General features: G+C 38.4%; 1 long non-coding RNA gene across 1 annotated transcript in view; it reads left to right on the forward strand.

Moving 5' to 3' along the window:
* The first annotated feature begins 3,336 nt into the window (after nt 1-3,336).
* Nucleotides 3,337-23,528, forward strand: part of LOC114487271 (uncharacterized) — a 74,087-nt gene continuing 53,895 nt past the window's right edge. Inside the window, exons 1-2 of the long non-coding RNA XR_003682230.2 lie at nt 3,337-3,414; nt 4,605-4,746. This is a non-coding gene — a long non-coding RNA (uncharacterized lncRNA). The remainder of the gene's footprint in view (nt 3,415-4,604; nt 4,747-23,528) is intronic.

Genomic DNA, 23,528 nt, shown 5'->3' on the forward strand with positions numbered 1-23,528 from the left:
GTAAATAAAAATATTGCTTTTAAACAAGGTTTTAAAATACCTTACTAGTGACTACAAAACAGTAGGTGAAAAAAAATTTTAAGGCAAAAACTATATATCCCAGTAATTGCCATCAATTTAGAAGGCAATATAGTTATTTCAGTTATTCTGTCATTACCTAAAACCAAGATCAACAAACTAGGGCCTGTGGACCAAATGTGTTCCACCAACAGTTTTTGTAAATAAACTTTATTGTAATGCAGGTAAGTTCATTCATTTTAGTGGTGTCTTTTGCTGCTTTCACACTATAACAGCAGAGTTGATTTGTTGTGACAGAGACCATATGACCCACAAAGCCTAAAATGTTTACTATCTGAACCTTTACAGAAAATGTTTACCAACTCCTGGCCTACCATGTAGTTTTGGAGCCCTTATTTTGTTTTTTATTTTAGAGACATGGAAAGTTTTTTTGAATAGCATTTATGATGGCAATTTTTGATTTGTTAAGGTAGACTTGATATTTCAAAAATACCATTAGTCATTTGAGTTAAAGAAAGGTAAATAACTTGAGTGATCACATGTTCTGATGCCATTTTGTCCAAAATATAATGAGGATATATTTAAAATAACCACACTGATTTCATTAGCAGGTTTGTAAGTAGGCTCTGAAGAACCAAAGTGGGATTCCTAGAATGTTTGAACAACAGTAGCATTATTGAAATAAACAATAGGTTCCCAAGGGGATTATCCTTTTAAATTAAAAATTAGTTGGCTTATCTTTATTGCCTATTTTGATTTCTTTTTAAAAAATCAATCCTGAATAAAGATGTCTACATGATTCCAAAACAACTGGACAAATAAGTTGCGCATTATCTAGAGTACAAAAGAAGTTGTAGGATGGAACTTTTTATTTTACAGCTGGGTTGTACTGGTGTTAAGCATATAACCCTAAATTTAGTTGAACCATCTGAGCAAATTTTAATAAACAGTTCACAGTTTAATAAACAGTTCATGGTTCACAGACTATTCTGCAAAGACAGTCACATTTTAAGTGCTCAGGCTACATAAATACTTTAGCTAGCCTTTGGCCAGTGAGCAAAGTAAAAAATAAAAATTGACCCCTAGAGAAATTCCTATCATCTTACCAATGCTATTACTGAGTTTGCTTTTCCCCACAGCTTTTTATTCTGAAAAATTTCAAATCTATAGAAAAGTTACAAGAATAACAGGACTCATATACTCTTTTTCTTGATTCACCAATTTTTAATATTTTGTCATTTTGCTTCTCTCTCTCCTTTCCTTCCTTCCTTCCTCTCTTCCTTTTTTCTTTTGCTGAATCATTTGAGAATAAGATGCAGACATAACATTTTACCCTTAAATATTTTAACATGCATAACCTAAGAATATAAACCTATGGTTATTTCAAAAAGTTTTCATGAATTTCCAAGTGATTATGCTTTTTTGTTGTGTAGTTATTTTTGTGGTTGATGATATCATTTTACATCTTATGTATGTAGGTGTGAACATGTATTTTATTATTCTTGAGTAAATACCTAGGAGTGGAATTGCTGGATCTTGTGAAAAGTGTATGTTTAACTTTACAAAAAGTCACCACACTTTTTTAAAGATTAACTATCATTTTTGCATTCCCATAATCAATGTTGGAGAATTTCAGTTGCTCTGTATCCACAAGAACACTTGATTTTGCCAGTCTTTTGCATTTTAACCATTCTAATGTGTTTGTAGTGGTATTGCATTATGAGAATTTGCATTTTTCTTATGACTGAACATGTTGAATTTTTTCATATTGCATTTATACACCATTTTGGGGGTGTATGGTGTCTATTTAAATATTTTGCCCATTAAAAAAATAAACTTTTAATTTTAGAACAGTTTTAGATTTACAGAAAAATTGCAAAGATTGTACCGAGAGTTCCCATATGCTCTGTACCCAGTTTCCTCTATTATTAACATCTTACATTAGCATGGTATCATTTGTTACTATGAATGAATCAATATTTATACATTATTATTAATGAATGTACATACATTATTCATATTTCCTTAGGTTTTACCTAATATCCTTTTTCTATTTCAGAATCAGATCTAGGATATCAGATTACATTAGTCATCATGTCCTTTAGGCTCTTCTTGGCTATGACAGTTTCTTAGACTCTCCTGTTTTTGATGACCTTAATAATTTTGAGGAGTATTCATTAGGTATTTTGTAGAATGTGGAATGCCCCTCCATTGGGATTTGTCTTATATTTTTCTTTTGATTAGACTGGGATTATGGTTTTGGGTAGGAATACTGCAGAGGTAAAGTGCCATTTTTATCACAATTTAACAAGGATACATACTATCAACATGACATCACTGTTGATGTTGACCTTAACAACCTGGCTGAGGTGATGTTTGTCAGGTTTCTTATATTTTTTTCTCAAAATGTGTTTTGTATTTTTCATTTTTATACATTTCCAAAATAATAGCTGACCATAATACTCCCAACCTCATTATTTCTTTCTCAAAAGTGTCCTTCAGTATAAACATGACAGTTCAGCTAATTTAGTCTTCGACGCTCTCCAACTTCCTTTTCCTCTAACAAGTCTAACAAGCTGTAACAGCGACCACAACACAGTCTGTGCCCTCAAGAAACTCGTTGTTCAGGGAGTGGCTAGAGAAGTAAAGAAATCATTGCAACGCTATGGGACTGACATGTGCTATAATAGAGGAAATTTCGGGATGCTGTGGAGGATGCCATGTCTCATTGGTGTATCAAGAGGAGGCTTTATGGAGGAAATTATTTCTAGGCAGAGACCTGAATGAGAAGGAATTAGCCAGATAAAGCTGGAGAGGGGATGAGGAAGAGTTCCAGTTAGAAAAAGTGGCTTCTACAGACCAGTAAGCTACATAGACCATTGTGTGTATTGGATATTCAGGTAGTTTATGAGGATTAAAGTCCAAGGCAAACTGACCAGTGACAGTATTGGCTGGAGAGTGAGGAGAGTCCAGAATGCAAATACTTTACAAATCACATTAAAGAGTTTAAACCAGCAGGGGTGGGGGATAGGAGGAGGGCAGTACTGTCTCCACTCCCCCACAATTTATAGGATTTCTTGCTTCTAATGTAATCATGACCAAGCATTTAAAGTTGAACTAATGTTGCTTATGTTAATTATTTTTATTTCCTCTTTATATTAAAGTTAGAGTGTTAGATTAAAATTATTTTAAAATTGTGTATATAGATAGGTTACTTTCTCTATGAGTTTCCTTTCAGGATAGTAAGGAGGGGGATAGTAAATTTGATGAAAATTATGTGTTATATAAAATTTTTCCTAATAGGTTGAGAGCCACTGGTGTAGACCATGCTGAAGACAATGAAGAGTCCCTGAAAGGGTTTAAGTAGTGGAATGACATGATCAGATGTACATATGGGTAAGATCATTCTGGCTATAATGTGGAGAACAGATTGGAAGGGGCCATCTTGGGAAAATGTAGGCCAGTGGGATGGCTATTGTGGTAATCCAGGTGAGAGATGATGGTGGCCTGAAATAAGGTATTGGTCATGGAGATAGAAAGAACATGATGATGTTTTCCCCTGGATTCTCTAAAGGGTTAGCTTTACTTTTGCCATTATATTTGCTTTCAAGACCAAAAGAATATTTGAAATTTCAGGCACCTTAAAAACTAATGGGGAAATACTTTGCAGCAGAGATATTCCCCAAATTTCTTGAATCATATCAATAGTGTAATAATTTGGAGTCAGACTCTGGTTAAGAAGTCTGAGTCTTCACTGTGACATTGAATAACCTTAGCCTTGGGCAAATTGCTTAACTTCTCTAGGCCTCAGTTTCTTCATCAGCAAAATGGGGATATTAATTATGCTTGCCATGTTGTAATTCCATGAGCATCAGTATTCACTTCACCTACTTATTAGACCAGCCCTGAGTCTAGCTAAAAAGAATTTCAGAGGCAAACTGCATAGTTATCTTTCAAGTAGTTTTATTGGACTTAACTATCTACATGGTCACATTTTTGTTCCATATTGGAACAAATTTCAGACAATTCTAAGATTGGAATGGCTGACCATGATTAGCAGCCATGAAATAGTGAAACTTGTCTGTTGGCACCAGGCTTTAACCCAATGCCAGATGTTTCCCCTTTATAATTTGCTATCATCCTTTGGGGCCATGGAGAAGTATCTTCTAAGGACTTGTAAAGGAGGAAATAAAACTGCCCTCTGAGAATAAACTGTAGGATCATGGCAGAAAAACATATAATTACCTGAAAGAGACACACTTGGGCCAGCTCTCAATAAAACGTCAATAACCTAATTGAAGATATTTTAATATATCTAAAGATATCAGTCAATAAAGGATTGATTAACCTTCAATCTCTAGATTTTAAAAAAACACACAGGCAAAACTGTCAGTACCCATCCAAGCTCAGATTAGGAAAGGAAATCTTAGCTTGCATGTTTCTGGTTCTGATTAGAGGTGGATGTAGGGATTACAGCTAATGGATTATTGAGGACTTTGATTCTTTTTGTAATATAATCTCAACTGAGATTGATGCTGTAGTAGGTATTGTAAGTTGTCATTATTTCTTTTCTTCTTTTTCCTTAGGAATAGGACCCTTTATTTTTCAATGAGCACAAAGTCACCCAGAATAAGGACCATACTTCCAGCTTCCTTCGAAACTAGGTGTGGCTATATGACCAATTGTTTGTCTATGGGATGCAAGCTGACATGGTGTGTGCAACTTTCAGTAAGTTTCCATAAGAAAAGGGCATGCTTTCCTTTACCTTTTCCTTCTTCCTCCTGGTTAGAATGTGTATGTGATGGCTGGAGGTTAAGCAGCTACCTTGAACCATGAAGTTGAAACCTTGTGTTGAGTATAGCAGAGCAACAAGGTAGAGGGAGCCTGGGAACCTGGTAATGGTGGATCTGCTATATCAGTCTTGGACTGTTTAATCTGGACTTTATTTTTATGAGAGATCATAACTTGTTCAAGCATACTTTCTTCAAGCTACTTATATTGATATTTGGGGGTTTCTACTACTCACAGCTGAATCTAATCTTAACTAAAACAGATGCCTCAGAGTCAGTATTAGTTTCCTTTTTCTGAATGAATTACCACAACCTAATGGCTTAAAATAATACATATTTATTCAATTATAATTCTGCAGGTCAGGAATCTAAAATGAGTCTCACTAAGCTAAAATCAAAGTGACAGCAGTGCTGCATTCCTTCTTGGAGACTTCAAGGGGAAATCCATTTCCTTGACTTTGTAAGCTTCTTGAAGCTGCCTGTATTCTTTGGCTCATAGCCCCTCCTGGCATCACCCCACGCTCTTGTTTCCATAGTCACATCTCTTCCTACTGCCTTTGACCTTCTTTTCTCTCTCTCATAAGGGTGCTTGCAATTATACTGGGCCTACCTCAATAATCAAGGATAATCCTCCCATCACAAGATCCTTCATGTAATCACACCTGCAAAATCCTTTTGCTGTGTAAGGTAACATATTCACAGGTTCTGAGTATTAGGATGTAGACAACTTTGGGGGGGCCCAAAGATGTCTACATCCTATTCTGTCTGCCACAGAGTCTTTTAGTCTAGTTCCATATGTTTACCTATCTTTATTCTTATTATTGAGCAACATTTTGATTATGATTTGACTTCCCACTTAGGCTATCCCTAGGGAGAAAATATACAGATCATACAGACACTGAGGTTTCTGTCCCTATGCAGAGATTTCTCATGACAAATTAGTAAAGTACCTTCTGAGTATGAATTGTCTCTCTTTGCCTTGACTTCAAGGAGAAAATGAGAGCATTCTAATTATCCAATAAGAACATTCTGGTCCATGTGAGAGTTTAATTTCTCACTGCAAATGAATAAACTGGCATTTGGATGTCTACCTCTATCTCTTGTGCGTGAGTCAACCTCTTGGGGCCTGTACCCAGGACACTGCCAGGAGTGAGTTTCTGGATCAGATCCTGAAAACTGGCCAGATCTAATTGTGGTGCTTCGATGAATCCTGCCCAGCTCCTGCTGCCTTCCCTGGATGACCCCTTGACCACTTCCCTTTAATGTCCTTCTCCACTGATTTCTAGATCATTCAGTTAAAAGGAGTTAGTCAAAGGTGTGTGAAGTAATGTTGTCCTTATATAATGTTTTTTAATATAGAAAAAATATTAGAAAATATTTTAATGGACATTTGGTTTGTTTTATTTTTAAAAAAATACTATTAGCTAGTATTTCTGACAATGTAACAATAAATAAAACATACTTTTAGTTAACTAATAAGATAAATGAATAAAGCATATGGAAAAATTGAAATTCATTAAACAAATGAATTCTAACGTAACATTTTAAAGTAAAACGGTTATCAGTGATCATATCAGCAGATAAGATATTGTAAATACCAATCAACTATAAGAAACTTGAAGATTCTTTCAAGAATATTAATGTGACTTAGAACTAGCAGATTCTTTTCACCCAGTGCATCAGATTGGGATAAATATTTCCCAAGAGTGTAACAATCTCTAAAACTTTCTCTCCTACACAGTGAAATGACTATAATTTAATATTCAATGTTAACAACACCTTCACTTACATAATAAAGAAATTAAAGAGTAAAGTAGGAAAAACAAGCTGGATTTATTGAGACAACTCCAGATCATCACTTCCTGGAAGGTGGGAGGACAGAGTTATTCTTATCTCTGAGCCTCCTGATTTAAACATTTGTTCTGTGTCCTTGGCCTGGAATGCCCTTCTTGTTGGTCTAGTAAACAGTTCTTCAGTCTCCAAGATTCACATTAAATATTACCTTCTCTGTGAAGGTTTCCTTGTGTCTAAGGGGAAATTGACCCTTCCCATCTTTGGTGCTACCACTATATACTCTGTACTTTTGACGGATATGTGTATATATACATATAATTTAGTTTACTTAATATAGCACTTACTATAATACTATACTAGGCATTCTTCCAAGCACAGCATAAATATTCAGTCATTTAATCCCCATAACAGCCCCATGAGGTATATTATCTATCTATCTATTCAATATCTACCTATCTATCTATCTATCTATCTATCTATCTACCTATCTATCTATCATTACATATATATATATATGATTTACTATAAGGAATTGGCTCATGTGATTATGGAGGCTGAGAAGGGGGCCCATAGTGGGGCTGAGAAGTCCCAGGATCTGCAGTTGGCAAGCCGGAGACCTAGCAAAGCCAGTAGTGTGGTTCCAGTCCTAGTCTGAAAGCCAGCATAATGTTTGACCAAATGTCTGGGCACCCCATGGCCGAGTCAAGTTGACACATAAAGTGAGCCATCACAGACACGTAAACAGAGAAGGGCTTGGGGCTTCCCTGGTGGTCCAGTGGGTAAGTCTCTGTGCTCCCAATGCAGGGGACCCAGATTTGATCCTTGGTCAGGGAACTAGATCCCGCACGCATGCCGCAACTAAGAAGTCCACAAGCTGCAACAAAGATCCTGCGTGCCGCAACGAAGACCTGGTGCAACCAAAATAAATAAATAAAAATAAATAAATTGTTAAAAAAAAAAACCAGAGAAGGGCTCAATGAGAAGGTGACATCTGAGGGAAGGAGGTGAGTGAGTGAGTCGTGTCTTGGGGAAGAACATCCAGGATCAGCAAGTACAAGGGTCTTGAGGTGCCTGTAAGTTTTAAGGAATGGCAAAGCTTAGAGAGAGTCCTACTAGAATGGAACAGGCAAGGGAGAAGGAAGCAGGGGATGAAGCTGGAGAAGCAGTGGGCCAGGGCAGAGCATGAAGGGCTTTACAGGAATTTTAGGAGTTGAGCTTTTACTAAAAATGTCATTGGAAGGTTTTTGAGCAGAAGGGTGACCCTCTCTGATTTATGTTTTATCAGCATCACTCTGACTTGTGTGTTGAGAAGAGCCTGAATGGTGTCAAAGGTGGAAGATGGGAGGCTAGTTGGGAGGCTCCTGCAGTAATTTGGGTGAGAGACAGTGGTAGTGATAGTGGAAGTGATGAGAAGTGGTCGGATTCTGGACATATGTTGATGGTTAAGCTGACAAGTAAGATGTGGGGAATGAGAGGAAGAAAAGCATCACGGATGACTTTCAGGTTTTGGTTTGAGCAACTGGGGAAAAGTAGAAGGGGCACAGGTTTTGGCAGTAGGGAGGTAGCAAGAGGAGGTCAGGAGTTCAGTTTTGGACTTGTTAAATTGAGATGTCTATTAGTCATCCAAGTGGAGATTTAAGGAGGCAGCTGGATATGTGAGTCTGGAGTTCAGGGGAGAAATGCAGGCTGGACACAACATATATTGGATCATATTTAAGACCATAAGACTAGATGAAATCATGAAATAAGCAAGTGAAGAAAATAAAGAGAAGAGGTCCAAGGAATGAGTTTTGGAATACTCCAAGTTTTGGAGGTCAGAGACTTGAAGAGAACCCAACAAAGAAGACTGAGGAGGAACCAGAGATATAAGCGGAAGACCAGCCATAGTAAAGAAGCCCAGGACTTGGGCACTGATGCAGGTGGTGGGTGTTTGTGGGAGCTCTCTTCTGACTCATTCTATTTCCTCAGTGAAATAGGAGGCAAGGTCATCAACAGAGAATGAAAATGGGTGGTGAGTAGGTACTTGAGGTTTGAGGACAGAGGTGAAGGTATGAAATACCACCTGAGAGAGAGGGATAATAAAAGGATTCGGGAAATATAGTATGATTGCTGGCAGGATTAAGGGCCAACTCAAGGTTTATGATCATAAATTTAAAGTGGGATCTCTGCATGGTTTGGTTCTTCACCAGGCACATTTAGCTGCACAGGTATAAGCATGGACTACAGGGAGCATTGCCTGTAACAAGGATCATTGTTTAGTCAAGTGAGCTTCTCAGAGTGTCAGAAGGGGCAAGAGAGCTAAGGGTACATGCAATATATTATAAGTGAAATTAAGCTGGGAAAGGAAACAAATGAATGTATGCATGCATGAATGAATGGTTTCCTTAGTTGGAACACACTTTTTTCTCTCCCATGGATTGATTCAAACCCACTTTCTTCTTAATGGCCCATGTAAGAACTATACCGCCCAGAAACCATGCTTGTGGTTAAACATGCTCTTGGATGAGCATAACCTAAGAGGGGCAAATGTTATATCATGGGTCATGGTGAAGAGGGATTTTGCTGTTTAAGTTTTCCCTTAGGTTGTTTAGAATTTTTCTTCCATTCAAATATTAGCTTGTTCTGGCAGCAAAACACTGAACTCTGGTAAATGCTAGAGGGTGACTCACAGAAGTTTCCACAGACATTCAATTTTTTTTTTTCCTTTTTCTTTTTGGCCATATCTCAGTATCTTTCTAAGTGTCTGGTGAATGATATTTGGATTGATCCTAATTAGGGGTGTATGTCAAGGGGCATGAGGGTGAAGGGACTCTTATTCCCTTTGGGTCCCTGTTTGGCTTCAATTTTGTATTCAGCAGGCAGAGAGACAGCCTTTGTTTACAATGCAGAGTCTTCTTTAATCCAAGGTAAGTGTCAGAGAGGACCAAGAAACAAGGTACAAGGCCAACCAATGTATTACATCGACACACCCACCAATTCCACCTCCCTAAGTTTTAAATATGGCACAAAATAAATGCTCTTTCTACTTCACTCTACAAAACCATCAGTCTATACATAGCATGGCCACTCCCTAACCAAAGCATCATCACTCTTCGTGGTCAGAGACCTTGGTGAATGTGGCGTGTGTGTGTGTGTGTGTGTACTATTTTAAAACTAGTGTCCTAAAAATAGTTGTGTACAAATAGAAAATGCATGCTTGTTGAGTTCAGGCTTGTTAAGCCCTGGATCTCTTAGCCTGGGAGTATGGCAAGTATATCTTGTTCTATTACTTAGAAATCCTAACCAAGGGAGAATCCAAAGGAATCCAGTACACAGGCACTCCTACTTAGACCAGTGGTTCTCAACAGGGGCAGTACCTCCTTTTAGGATGTGTTATAGGAAATGTGGGTGCATTTTTGGTTATTACAGTGATTGAAGACATGCTAACTGGTATTTGGTGGCTGAGGGCCAGTATTGACAGATGTTTGGAACAGTTCCATAGGACATAGAAATTGTCCTGCCCAACTATCAAATATCCTTTAAGGCATTGATGTGGGTGAAAAACCTATTTATAATTATCTGAACATAACCCTAACTCTAATTTTTTATTTCTCTTTTATATCACACTTGTAGCATTATGTTAATTTTAAAAAGTTTTTTTTTTTTTTTCTGTGTGTTGGTAGGTTAGATAATCTATGAATTCCCTTTCAGGACAATGAAGGGATATTTCATTATAAAAAGGGGATAGTGGGTCTGATACAATTGAGAACTACTCTTCTAGATATTTTCTTGTGCTTTATTCTTTCCATGCAGAATTTATAAGTTATCTATAATCTCATTCAGCTTTATCCATGAGAGGTAGGGAGGCACCAATTTCAGGAGCCCATATTTAAGTCCTAAAGTATGAAGTCTCAGGTGGAGGCTGCCTGTGATTCCTCCCTTCTTACCCCGTATTAGGAAGAAAGAAAGATAGGAATAGTCAAAATTTCTTGTAGAGGGACTTCCCTGGTGGTGCAGTGGTTAAGAATCGCCTGCCAATGCAGCGGACACGGGTTCAAGCCCTGGTCTGAGAAGATCCCACATGCCGCGGCGCAACTAAGCCTGTGCACCACAACCACTGAGCCTGTGCTCTGGAGCTCGCCAGCCACAACTACTGAAGCCCGCATGCCACACTACTGACATCTGCGTGCCTAGAGCCCGTGCTCCGCAACAAGAGAAGCCACCGCAATGAGAAGCCCGCGCACTGCAACAAAGAGTAGCCCCCTCTCGTCGCAACTAGAGAAAGCCCGCACACAGCAATGAAGACCCAACGCAGCCAAAAATAAATGAATAAAAATAAATAAATTAATTAATTTAAAAAAATTTCTTGTAGAAAAAGAAATCACAGTAAAAAGGTGTGTGAGGATGGGGTAGTCTGGGGCTAGGCATCAGATTAGGTGGAACGCCCCACCAGGGGCAGAGATTATGCCTTCTCTGTCTTCTAGTCCTCAGGCTCCAAACTCTCCTCCACCACAGATATCCACACACAACCAGTTCCTTTCCCTAGAAATGTAACTTGCATGTCCCAATTACTCTATAAACTCTGCAAAGAGATTTCCTTTGTTCTCAAGATATGTGTTGGACGGTAAAAGGTTTACGCTAAAACATGCCATCCACCAAGCTCCAGACATTCCACTTGAATGAAGGTGCCAAGTGAAAGGTTTGGAAAGATCTTCAAAAGGAGATCCAGAGAGGCAAAGAGCTCATTAATCAGGACCCTACAATTACGAGGATCTGAGGCCTTTTTCCATCATTAGGGTGAAGCAGCTGCAAATAATCACAGTGGGAAGGAGCAGTACATGACACTGTGATATATGCTTAAAATTGCAATGGAAATGGCTAAGTTATTTATTTTTTAAAAGAGGGAAGCAGACTAATTAAAAAGGAGGTGTTAGCTATGGAGAACAGTATGGAGGTTCCTTAAAAAACTAAAAATAGAACTACCATATGATCCAGCGATCCCACTACTGGGCATATACCCTGAGAAAACCATAATTCAAAAAGACACATGTACCACAATGTTCATTGCAGCTCTATTTGCAATAGCCAGGACATGAAAGCAGCCTAAATGTCCATCGACAGATGAATGGATCAAGAAGATGTGGCACATATATACAATGGAATATTACTTAGCCATAAAAAGAAACAAAATTGAGTTATCTGTAGTGAGGTGGATGGACCTAGAGTCTGTCATACAGAGTGAAGTAAGTCAGAAAGAGAAAAACAAATACTGTATGCTATGGAATCTAAAAAAAAATGGTTCTGATGAACCTAGGGGTAGGACAGGAATAAAGACGCAGACATAGAGAATTGATTGATGACATGGGGGTGAGGGGAAGGGGAAGATAGGACGAAGTGAGAGAGTAGCATTGACATATATACACTACCAAGTGTAAAATTGATAGCTAGTGGGAAGCAGCCACATAGCACAGCGAGATCAGCTCAGTGCTTTGTGACCACCTAGAGGAGTGGGATAGGGAGGGTGGGAGGGAGGGGAAATGGGGAGATAAGTGTGCATATAGCTGATTCACTTTGTTATACAGTAGAAGCTAACACAACATTGTAAAGCAACTATACTCCAATAAAGATGTAAAATAAAAAAATTTTTTTAAAAGGGAGGTGTTAGGGACCAACCAAAGAGAAGGTTGATATTCAAAACTCATAAAATTATGGGATACTTTCTGCTGTTGAGCATAATGTGAAATCTCAGCAAATAAAAGGATTGACTGAGAAATAAATGTTTGTCTCAAGACTGGACATGTGTCTCTTAGGAATCCATGCAGGACCTGCAGGACCTGCAGGACCTCTTACAGTGGAGTTGTGGGTTGGACAAAATATTTGCTGAATTTGGTTGAGGCATGGGGGTGAAGGACATGGTGGAGGGAAGTGATATGATTAAGAGCACTGCCAGCTCATGGGTGTATAACATGTGAAATCACACAGGGCCCTATGCTTATTAATAAGTTTTGAACAGGGCTCCCCACATTTTCATTTTGTACTGGGCTTTTCAAATTATGTAACTAGTCCTGATCAAAAGAGTGAACATCTGAGTCAGAGAGATCTGGGTTCAAATCCTAGCTCTACCACTGGCTAAGAGTATGATCTTGGGCAACTTATTTAACCTCTCTTCATCTGTAAAATAGGAACCATCATAGTATCTACCTCATAGGACTGTTCTGATGACTACAAAAAACAACATAACAGTATTTAGTAAATATTATTAATGTTATTATTAATGACAAAAATTTAGATGACATGGCAAAGGCACCAAGACACCAGCCATTGCTGGAGTAGACTGTTTTCTAAACTCATTTTTGCTAACGTGTTTATGCTCTGGATGTGTATATTGATGTCACCATCCTTGTGGCAAGACAGGCTAATATAACTTTCTTAATTGCAGGCTTCACCGACACATTTTATGCCAGAACCGAAGGAGAGTAGGTGTTATTTCAAATCTGTGAATCATCATATGCACTCACGCATCACATATTTCTTATAGATTTAAAAGTGTTGAACTCTAACCAAGATAATGGAGACATAATTTTAGAATGTAGAAAGATGCCCATATAAAGGCAACTTGCTATTGAGAATACTCCCTTCTCTGCGTGGGCCTGCCTAGTCATTTTATTTGCTATACGGTTATTTAAGGCTATATTCCCAAACAAAGAATGTGCAAATCAAAAAACTCACCAGGCCCATTTTGCTAGGACTACATACTAATGATCACCTTGTCATGATTAAACTGATTGTATTGTATTAGAAGATGGTTTGGGCCAAGTGAGGAATGAAATGTAGAAATAAGGCTGAGTGGAAGCATTTTCTTCCATTTTAACTGAATACCCCCTATTAGTTCCTTGCTTATTACTATAATTAAAAGTAGTCTTTAGCAGTCCTTTTAAAATTATTTCTGAAGTTGAGAATAAATTTTTTAAATGTGAAATGGATTTCTTAAAAAAGGTTTTAATATATTAAATATGTCATGACCATTCTACTTAGTGGAAATACCTCAGCTACCATACCATGATAAGGAACTCTCCCCCAAAGAGTTGAGTCATAGTTCTAGAAGAAAACTCTTCAACTGTTAGGAAGACAAAATTGCCCCTGTGATGTGGGAAGTGAGTTCTTTCTTTCCAACCAAGGCTAGTTCCATAGTTGCAAGTGAAGGAAAAATTGGACTTCCACCTTTCTAAATATTTTAACCTTGGGGTTCACTCCATCACTAAAGATAATCTGATAAATACAGTGTCGTAGATTTAGGAACGACTCTCCTTTATTTCATTTCATTTTGTTTTGTTTCATTTCATTTTATTTTTTGGCCACGTGCCTCACAGCTTTCAGGATTTTAGTTTTCCGACCAGGGATTGAACCCATGCCCTTGGCAGTGAAAGCGTGGAGTCCTAACCACTGGACCAGCAGGGAATTCCCTCTCCCTAATTTTATATCTCCCTTAAAAAAAAACTTTTTATTGTGGTAAAACCTATATAACATAAAATTTACCGTTGCAACCATTTTTAAGTGTACAGTTCAGTGGCATTAAGTATATTCACATATCTTGCTTTTCTTTAAAAGAGGTCTTCAGCTTAAATCTGCAGAGTTGTTGCCAAATCTCTGTAGATAATTAGTGTAGACCCTGACAAGGAAGCGACAGACTTGCCTATGACATTTTCAGGGAGTACACCTTTGTGGTTTATGAGAGAGCGCCCCATACCAGGCAAGGGTGGGTGTACCTCAAGACTCAGCAGGAAGCAAGAGGGAAACTGGACAGAGGTTTCTGGGATTCTGCATGTGTCATTCTCTGTCCTGGGATAGGTTCGAAATAATGAGCTGACTAGTGCTATCCCCAGTCCTCTGTAAATCCTTCCAACAAACTTCAAGATTGCCTCCCCTCCTCAGACACTTACCTTAATCAATTGTTTCTTTCTCTTCCCTGTAGTTTTATTCTTTACCTCTATTGACTTTCTATCCACATGTAAACTAGCTAAGTGTCTTCCATTTTAATAAAACATAGAAACCAAACCAACCAAACAAAACCCTCTCTTGTCAAAATCTTCCCTTGTTAACCCCACATTCTTTTTGTTTGTTTGTTCTTTTCAATATAGTTAAAAGTTTTCTTTCAAAACTATATAAGCCAACATGGACATGGTTTAAAGCATCAAATCATTTTCTAAGACCTTTGACAACAAACAACAGTCCCTGCCCCTCTGCTGCTTCTTACTCCTCAGGAGCAACCACTTTCCACTATTAAAGATATATTTCTTAAAAAATTCATCTCCACATATCAGAATAACATGCTTGTAGAGATTTTTCCATCTTTGGCCATTGGGAGCTCTTTCAGATTGGTTCCAGTGCCCCTTTTGTTGTCTGAGCACTTCCTTTCTTTCTGGCACTATACTTATTTTTCTCCAGGCTCATCTTATGTCTTCCCTGCCTGCACCCTAGAATCAACTGTTACTCTAAGGAGCCCTGGTTCCTTCTATTGGAAAATGGTTTTTAGAAACCAAGATCTGGGCACAGGTGTGCTCACTGCTATTGGGGGAACACTGCTTCCTGGCTTTCTCAGTGGACAGAGCTAGGAAACATATGCACGTATTCCCATGTATACACAGATTATAATTATCTATTTCTCTACTATCTATCCAAAGTATATAAATTAAACATGTTATTTATACTGATGTCCCCAACTCTAACTTAGTATTGCAGGGTTTAGTCTAGCTTCTCCCTTGTTTATTTGTAACTTTTTCCTCTAACTTTGAGGAACCTGTTTCCTATTATCTATTATTTATCATTTGTTCAACCCTAGTATAGATGTAAAGTACTTTCAGAATTCTTAACCTGTAACACTGAAAGTAACTAATTTACAGACTAGAGCATTTATATACAGTTCTTTTTATCTTTAGCTTTATAGTATCTAGTCAAGATACCGTTTTCCAAAGTTACTTTAAATCAGCTCCTTCCCCACCCTTCAAAAATTATGTCATGCATTTGTGATACAGTTGCTTCATTCTCATAGTCTGCATTGCATTCTGTGATCCTCTAACATCCTAGTTAATTTTAAAAATTTGCATACATTAAAGTCCATACTTGGTACAGTTCTATGGGTTTTGAAAAATGCATAGAGTCATATATATACACCATGCCAGGGCCATACAGAACAATCCCATCACTCTAAAAATTGCCTAATCTTTAATTCAACTTTTGATTGCTCTTATCAAATTGCTTTAAAGAGCTGTGCAATACTGTATCTTCCTCTGGAGGGCTTCACTGGCTCACAATTATGAGCTACCCTCAACAGGGGCTGTAGAGAGATTTCTGATATATCCAACTGTAAATGGCTAGAGGGGCAGGTTAGAAGATCAGAGTTATTGGGGAGTTGATGGAAGCAGGTGGCACATGGGGACAAGTTAAATTCTAGGGGAAAGCAGAGAGAGCAATTAACTGGGCAGGTCTGATTGTATGGAGGGCTTCAGCCAGAGGGAGAAAGTGCTCATTATTAATTCATTGCTTGTCAGCTCCCTTCATTGACTAACCTGTTTAAATGGGTCTGGGCCCTGTAAATATTTTTCCTTTGGCATCTGGCCCAATATCTTGACAGTAGGGGGCGCTGGAGAGAGACATTGAAGGAGAAAGAGAGGTTTTCCTTCTTGGTTCTGATGGCTTGGTAGCCTCAAGAGCGTGCTTTCTTTTTCCCTGCTCAGCTCAGTGCTAAGGTCCTGTAGTGTGTAACTTTTGCTGTATGTTTTCTTCAGCTCTTGTGATAAACAGCAGCAGTGTGGCTGGGAGCTCCAGACAGCATAACATTCACCCCAGCCCAGGTTGCTGCTCTGCATGGGCATGCTGGGACTCAGGCTGGCTGTCTAGTGAGCAAGATGCTCAATCTTTGTCCTGTTCAGTGGGTCAGAGCTGCTCTGTCCCAAGCCATATGCAGAGGTGCGCTAGGTTCCTGTAGAGGGAGGCTTCTCTAGGTCCCGGTCCCAGAAGTGCCCACAGTGGCAGCCCAGCTCCCTCTGTGTACCCACCCATTAGCTTCATCTCATCTGTGCCCCATAGAATTGTTTACTGTGGCTGTCCTGACATGGACTCTGAGCATCCCAGGCCTCACACCTGCAGTGGCCATCTGACTCATCTGCCCCCTGACTCTCTCTGCACCTCTTTCCCCCTGCACACACAGCCTGCCAATGAGCTCTGGATGACCTGTGTCCAGAGGCTTGTGTCTGCTTTCCTGGCAACTCTGGGCCATGTCTGGCCTAGGCAACTTCTCTGCATCAAGTGGGCTTTAACCATACCTTCTTCAGCAAATTTTGAAGTTTGATCTCCTCCAGGTTCCTCTTTTTTAGTTCTTTCCCTCAGTTCTTCAGCACCCTTTAGAGCTCTCATTCCATCTTTATAGTTACTCTCCTATCATTGCTCAATAATTCTTTATAGTGAGCTCCCCCTGTTTAAATTACTCTGTGGTTTCTGCTCTTGATTTGACTGTGGCTAATTAAAGTCTACTCTCACAGGGAGAGGGCAGAGGTGTTCTTGCTCTTTTATTAAATCTCATTTCAAGAAAGAGAAGAAAGCAATTTCCTGTCAGGAAACTTGGTGATGATACTGGCCCAGGCTCTCTAAGTAGAGGATCAAGTCAATATAGAAACCCTAACCAGTAACTCAGGCGCCAGACCTTAGATCCTAGCTCGTAGCTCAAGGTTGAGTTCTGAGAAAGGGAGTTGCCTATATGACGAAGGGACTGCTACTGAGTGTATGTTATAACCTGGAACTGGTAAAGGTTCAAAATGTTTGTTAGACTTTTGCCTACAGTGGAATAAGATCAATTATTCTGGGAACAGTATACTGAGATGTAAATTCAGCTTCTTTACTTTGAGCTTGGCACTTAAAAATGGCATAATAGCCACATAGTTTCTAGATTAGGCATGTATTAACTTAAAAAAAAAAGTTTCTTCTTTGCTTCTTTCTAATTCCTGCCAACAATGCATTTCTAAGTTTCTCTTTTAAAGAAAATTTCCTGGGTCTGAAAAGGAAGTTTGAAGTTCTTAAGAAATTCTGCTGACAGACTGATCTTACTTTAAATTTCTTGAATGTTCTATTTCTCTTATTCAGCAAATAATGGGTTAGTTTTGTTTCTGGATTTTACTTGGCTATGGTTTGAACAGTCTTCTTAACATAACAGTACTATTTTTTTTTGAGCAAGAAACTTCCTTTTAATGACAAAACTCAAAAATAAGCACACAACACTTTCCTTTACATCCCATTGGTCACAATCTAATCACATGATCACACTTAGGGTGTCCTGGTGCTCAGCGAAAACTTGAGCATTCCATTACTAAAAGGAAGAAGTGGAGAATTGATTAGCATTAGCTTTAGACACAATGCTATGTTGTTTCACTAAGCAATTGAGTGGGAGGGGGTGGTGGTGTTGGGTGGAATTGGTGAGGTTAGAAAGGTAGCCTGGGTTAGAATAAAAAGGAGGCTGTTTTGCAGGTTAAGGAACTCTGGCTTTCTTTGGGGGTGGTGGAGGGGTCATTGTTTTCATCAGACGTGTAACTTGTCTGATGGAGTTAATTTTTTAAAAAGAGCACTCTGTTGACAGCAAGGAGTTGGGTTGATCAGGAAGGACTGGAGATTAGGTGAGCAGGTGGCTGACTTTTGCTGGTATCCAGCTGAGAGCCAGTGGGGACCTGACCTGGGGCATTGGCATTGGAGACGGAGATGAAGTGACTAATTCAAGATATGTTTAATCCGTACTGAGATGAGAGTTCAGGAAAGTGTTGAGGATGACAGTCCAGTTTCAAGCTAGACTCCTGGGTTTTGTATTCAGAGGTCCAGGACACTGTGGAACTCTTCCAGCTCAGCCTAGTGGCAGTTTCTACACAAGAGAATGTATAACAGTACTATGTGTTAACCACGCTCTAATTAAAGAGTGAAGCTGAGGTCCTCAAATGTTTCTTAATGATTTCCTTGGTTAGCTCTGCCACATCTATAAATCTCTGATGATTATATCTGTAGCAGTTTTGCTCATAAAACAAGGTGTATAAACAAGGTGAGATGATTGTTCACATACCTAAAGAAAGAAGGAACAAATAACTCATCTGAATACAGGAGACTTTTGTTTAAAGGATTTGACATCTCTACCATTGTTTTTCTTTCTTTCTTTTAAAATAAATTTATTTATTTTAGTTTATTTTTACCTTCGTTGGGTCTTTGTTGTTGTGCATGGGCTTACTCTAGTTGTGGTGAGTGGGGGCTACTCTTTGTTGCAGTGTGTGGGCTTATTGCGGTGCCTTCTCTTGTTGCAGAGCACAGTCTCTAGGCACGCAGGCTCAGTAGTTGTGGCACATGGGCTTAGTTGCTCTGCAGCATGTGGGATCTTCCCAGACCAGGGATCGAGCCCATGTCCCCTGCATTGGCAGGCGGATTCTTAACCACTGTGCCACCAGGGAAGTCCTCCCATTGTTTTTCTATATGTGTCCTCATAGTAATCTAGTGAGGCAGAAATTCTCTAGAGATAAGAAAACCAAGCTAAATAAATTAGGGCAAGAAATTGTTAGTGTTAGCACTCAGACTAGAAGAAGTCAAGTAGAAAAAGAGTAGCACAAACTAAGATTGAATATGTATTCTACAGCATGTATTGTGAGAAGCACACAGGCTTATAATGTAGATATAGTACCCTCAAGATATAGTACCATATATATATATATAATATAGATATTATTATTTCTCTCACTTTCTACACATAGAAACTGAAGCTCAAGGGAGTTAAGTAAATTACCTAAATCTGATTCCAAAATGTGTGCTCTTTTTGATTAACGTAATTGAACTCAATAGAGAAATCCATTTGGCAATGTTCTTCAGGGAACAGGAAAAAGAGTTGGCCTTCTACCAGCTTGACCACAAAATGAGGCCCTCCTTTGAAAAGGATTAGTGTATTATTAGATAGTGGAACCAACGTATTAGTAGAGAGTTCCACTGGTTGAACTAGTCATCTGTAAATCTGATAGGCAGCAAAGAAGACATCACTACTCATGGCCTGGTGACATGGGCAAAGCTTCTGAGTTCTTTACCCATGGTCAAGGATACCTTTCAAATAAAATCATACATTCTCTTCACAGGTTTGTCAACATCAGTAGAACAGTTTAGGTTTGATCATATCCATTAGCAAGGGCATATGTTCACTGAGTTTAACAGAAGCATAATTGCCTGTACTACTTACATTTTTATTTCTCTTGTTTAAAAAAAACATTTCCAAGAATATGCAGTTGAATTCTAGATGGATAAATGAGTATTGAATGGACCCTCACTGTATTCTTTGATTGAATGGTGTCTCTCCCTGTGTTTTTAATGATGTGTACTTCCAGTGACACATTTTGGATTTTCTGGGACAGTTTTGGGTTTCAAGTTATTTATTATTTTCCTCCCAAAGCATTTCTACTTATCTGGGTCTAGATTTTTTTATTCAAAAAATAGTAAGTATGTTGCATGTTGTGCCTGAAGGCATTTTAGTTGCCATCTGTCACCTGTACTTTGTTTTCTACTATATTACCTGTTGATTCCTACATTAAGAATACACGGGAGTGGGACTTCCCTGGTGGCGCAGTGGTTAAGAATCCGCCTGCCAATGCAGGGGGCAATGGGTTGAGCCCTGGTCCAGGAAGATCCCAATGCCACGGAACAACTAAGCCCGTGTGCCGCAACTACTGAGCCTGCGCTCTAGAGTCCGCGAGCCACAACTACTGAAGCCTGTGCACCACAACTACTGAAGCCCACGTGCCTAGAGCCTGTGCTTCGCAACAAAGAGAAGCCATCACAATGAGAAGCCCGCACACCGCAACAAAGAGTAGCCCCCGCTCACCACAACTAGAGAAAGCCCGTGCACAGCAACGAAGACCCAATGCAGCCAAAATATAAATAAATAAATTTATTTTTAAAAAAAAGAGTACACGGGAGTAGTGTCTGACACATAATTTAACAAAACCTTCCTTACATTGAAAAATTAATTCCATTTATAAAATTAAATGGATATTATAGCAATTATCCAAATAATTTAGGTAAAATTGCTTTCTAGTATATCCCTCTTGTCCCCTCAATATATGGGTTGCCAGGAAAGGCATATGAACTTCAAATTTGAACCATAAACTACGCTACTTGATTAATTGATTTCATGAGACAACTAAGCAATCTGACCCTTGGGGTTTCCTGGTGTTGAAATTTTTCTTACTCTTCTTACATTTGGTTTTCCAACTATACATCTCATATATTATTTTCCAGCTACAAATCCATACAGTACCAGAGTTTGTTTCTTTGCCAAGTCATAATCATGAGTGAAGAACCATGGATGGAGAACATTTTATTTGCTCCTCAACTGCTTTCTTAAAATCACCAGTTTGCTACAGTGAGTCTTCAACATAAACACTAAATTTTAATGAATATGTCAACTTTATAGTTCCTCAGAAGGCTTTGGTATATAAAATTATCCTCAGTATGGCAGAATTTATCAGTTAGAAACATTCTGGGGAGAATACCCTTGTAAAATTTTTGGGTTTTTGTTTTTTTTTTTTTTTTGGCAGTGCTGTGCGGTTTATGGGATCTGAGTTCCCTGACCAGGGATTGAACCCAGACCCCAGCAGTGAAAGTGCCGAGTCCTAACCACTGGACCACCAGGGAATTCCCTAGAATATTTTTAAAAATTAAAAAAAAGAATATTGAGTCTATGTTTGATTAATTCAATTCTATGATAGTTATTTACTGTCACATAGTCTTCAGAAAAATACATTTTATTATGCTAAAAGTGTATGTACTCTAGATGCAGGGGACAATGGGTTGAGCCCTGGTCCAGGAAGATCCCAATGCCACGGAACAACTAAGCCCGTGTGCCGCAACTACTGAGCCTGCGCTCTAGAGTCCGCGAGCCACAACTACTGAAGCCTGTGCACCACAACTACTGAAGCCCACGTGCCTAGAGCCTGTGCTTCGCAACAAAGAGAAGCCATCACAATGAGAAGCCCGCACACCGCAACAAAGAGTAGCCCCCGCTCACCACAACTAGAGAAAGCCCGTGCACAGCAACGAAGACCCAATGCAGCCAAAATATAAATAAATAAATTTATTTTTAAAAAAAAGAGTACACGGGAGTAGTGTCTGACACATAATTTAACAAAACCTTCCTTACATTGAAAAATTAATTCCATTTATAAAATTAAATGGATATTATAGCAATTATCCAAATAATTTAGGTAAAATTGCTTTCTAGTATATCCCTCTTGTCCCCTCAATATATGGGTTGCCAGGAAAGGCATATGAACTTCAAACTTGAACCATAAACTACGCTACTTGATTAATTGATTTCATGAGACAACTAAGCAATCTGACCCTTGGGGTTTCCTGGTGTTGAAATTTTTCTTACTCTTCTTACATTTGGTTTTCCAACTATACATCTCATATATTATTTTCCAGCTACAAATCCATACAGTACCAGAGTTTGTTTCTTTGCCAAGTCATAATCATGAGTGAAGAACCATGGATGGAGAACATTTTATTTGCTCCTCAACTGCTTTCTTAAAATCACCAGTTTGCTACAGTGAGTCTTCAACATAAACACTAAATTTTAATGAATATGTCAACTTTATAGTTCCTCAGAAGGCTTTGGTATATAAAATTATCCTCAGTATGGCAGAATTTATCAGTTAGAAACATTCTGGGGAGAATACCCTTGTAAAATTTTTGGGTTTTTGTTTTTTTTTTTTTTTTGGCAGTGCTGTGCGGTTTATGGGATCTGAGTTCCCTGACCAGGGATTGAACCCAGACCCCAGCAGTGAAAGTGCCGAGTCCTAACCACTGGACCACCAGGGAATTCCCTAGAATATTTTTAAAAATTAAAAAAAAGAATATTGAGTCTATGTTTGATTAATTCAATTCTATGATAGTTATTTACTGTCACATAGTCTTCAGAAAAATACATTTTATTATGCTAAAAGTGTATGTACTCTAGATTGTTAATAGGTTCTGAATTTATAAACTTCTTTACTGTAATACATGTATATTTGTTCTTAGCAAAAATATGCACAATACTGTTGTTTACAAACACTGAATGTTTGGCAGTTTTTAAGGTGAAATGTAGGAATTACATAAATTAGAAGTTAGAGCAGAGAAGACCCTAAATGATGTAATGGAGTCATGACCTTAGAGGAGATTGAGGGAGAACCAGGCTAAGGCAAAGCAGAGTAAGGGAGGCTTTCATTTGGTTATCAAATGCCATGCAGAGGTGATGTAGTAAATATGAAGAATAAATGAACATTCAGAGAACAAATATTTTTAAATCATATTTCATGCTTTGGGATAGTCACTAATCACACACAGGAACTAGAAGAGAATTTTTTTTATCCACTGTAATTCAAATATTGAATTACTTCAATATTTGAAGTAATTCAAATATTAAATACTTCAATATTTGAAGTGTTTCAAATACAATCTTTGAAAATTCAAATATTGGTCGCTGAGGGAGACAGGACATATGGAGAGCAATGAGCTTTTTTTAAATTCAGCAAATGTTGGATCTCCAAAGAGAATTTGAACCAAGTAGAGTGCTGGCATTAATGCATGGTACAAGCTAAAATATGAATAATCTCTGGATTTATTCTCATTGGTTCTTTTCTTGGGGAGCAGTATAAATATTTTAAAAATCAAAATTATACAAAATGTTAAATAATACTACAAAGCTTATATTAAAAAATTTAAAAAGCAGTGCTTTCTCTCTCCCTTCAGCTGAGGCTTTTAAATCTTTGGCAGTTTTTCCTGATATAATATGCCTATAGCTATACTGCTGTTTCTTTTTTTTTTTTCTTTTTTCTTTTTTTTGCGGTACGCGGGCCTCTCACTGTTGTGGCCTCTTCCGCTGCGGAGCACAGGCTCCGGACG

This window comes from Physeter macrocephalus, chromosome 12 (genome assembly GCF_002837175.3).
Source record: "Physeter macrocephalus isolate SW-GA chromosome 12, ASM283717v5, whole genome shotgun sequence".
NCBI lineage: Eukaryota > Metazoa > Chordata > Mammalia > Artiodactyla > Physeteridae > Physeter > Physeter macrocephalus.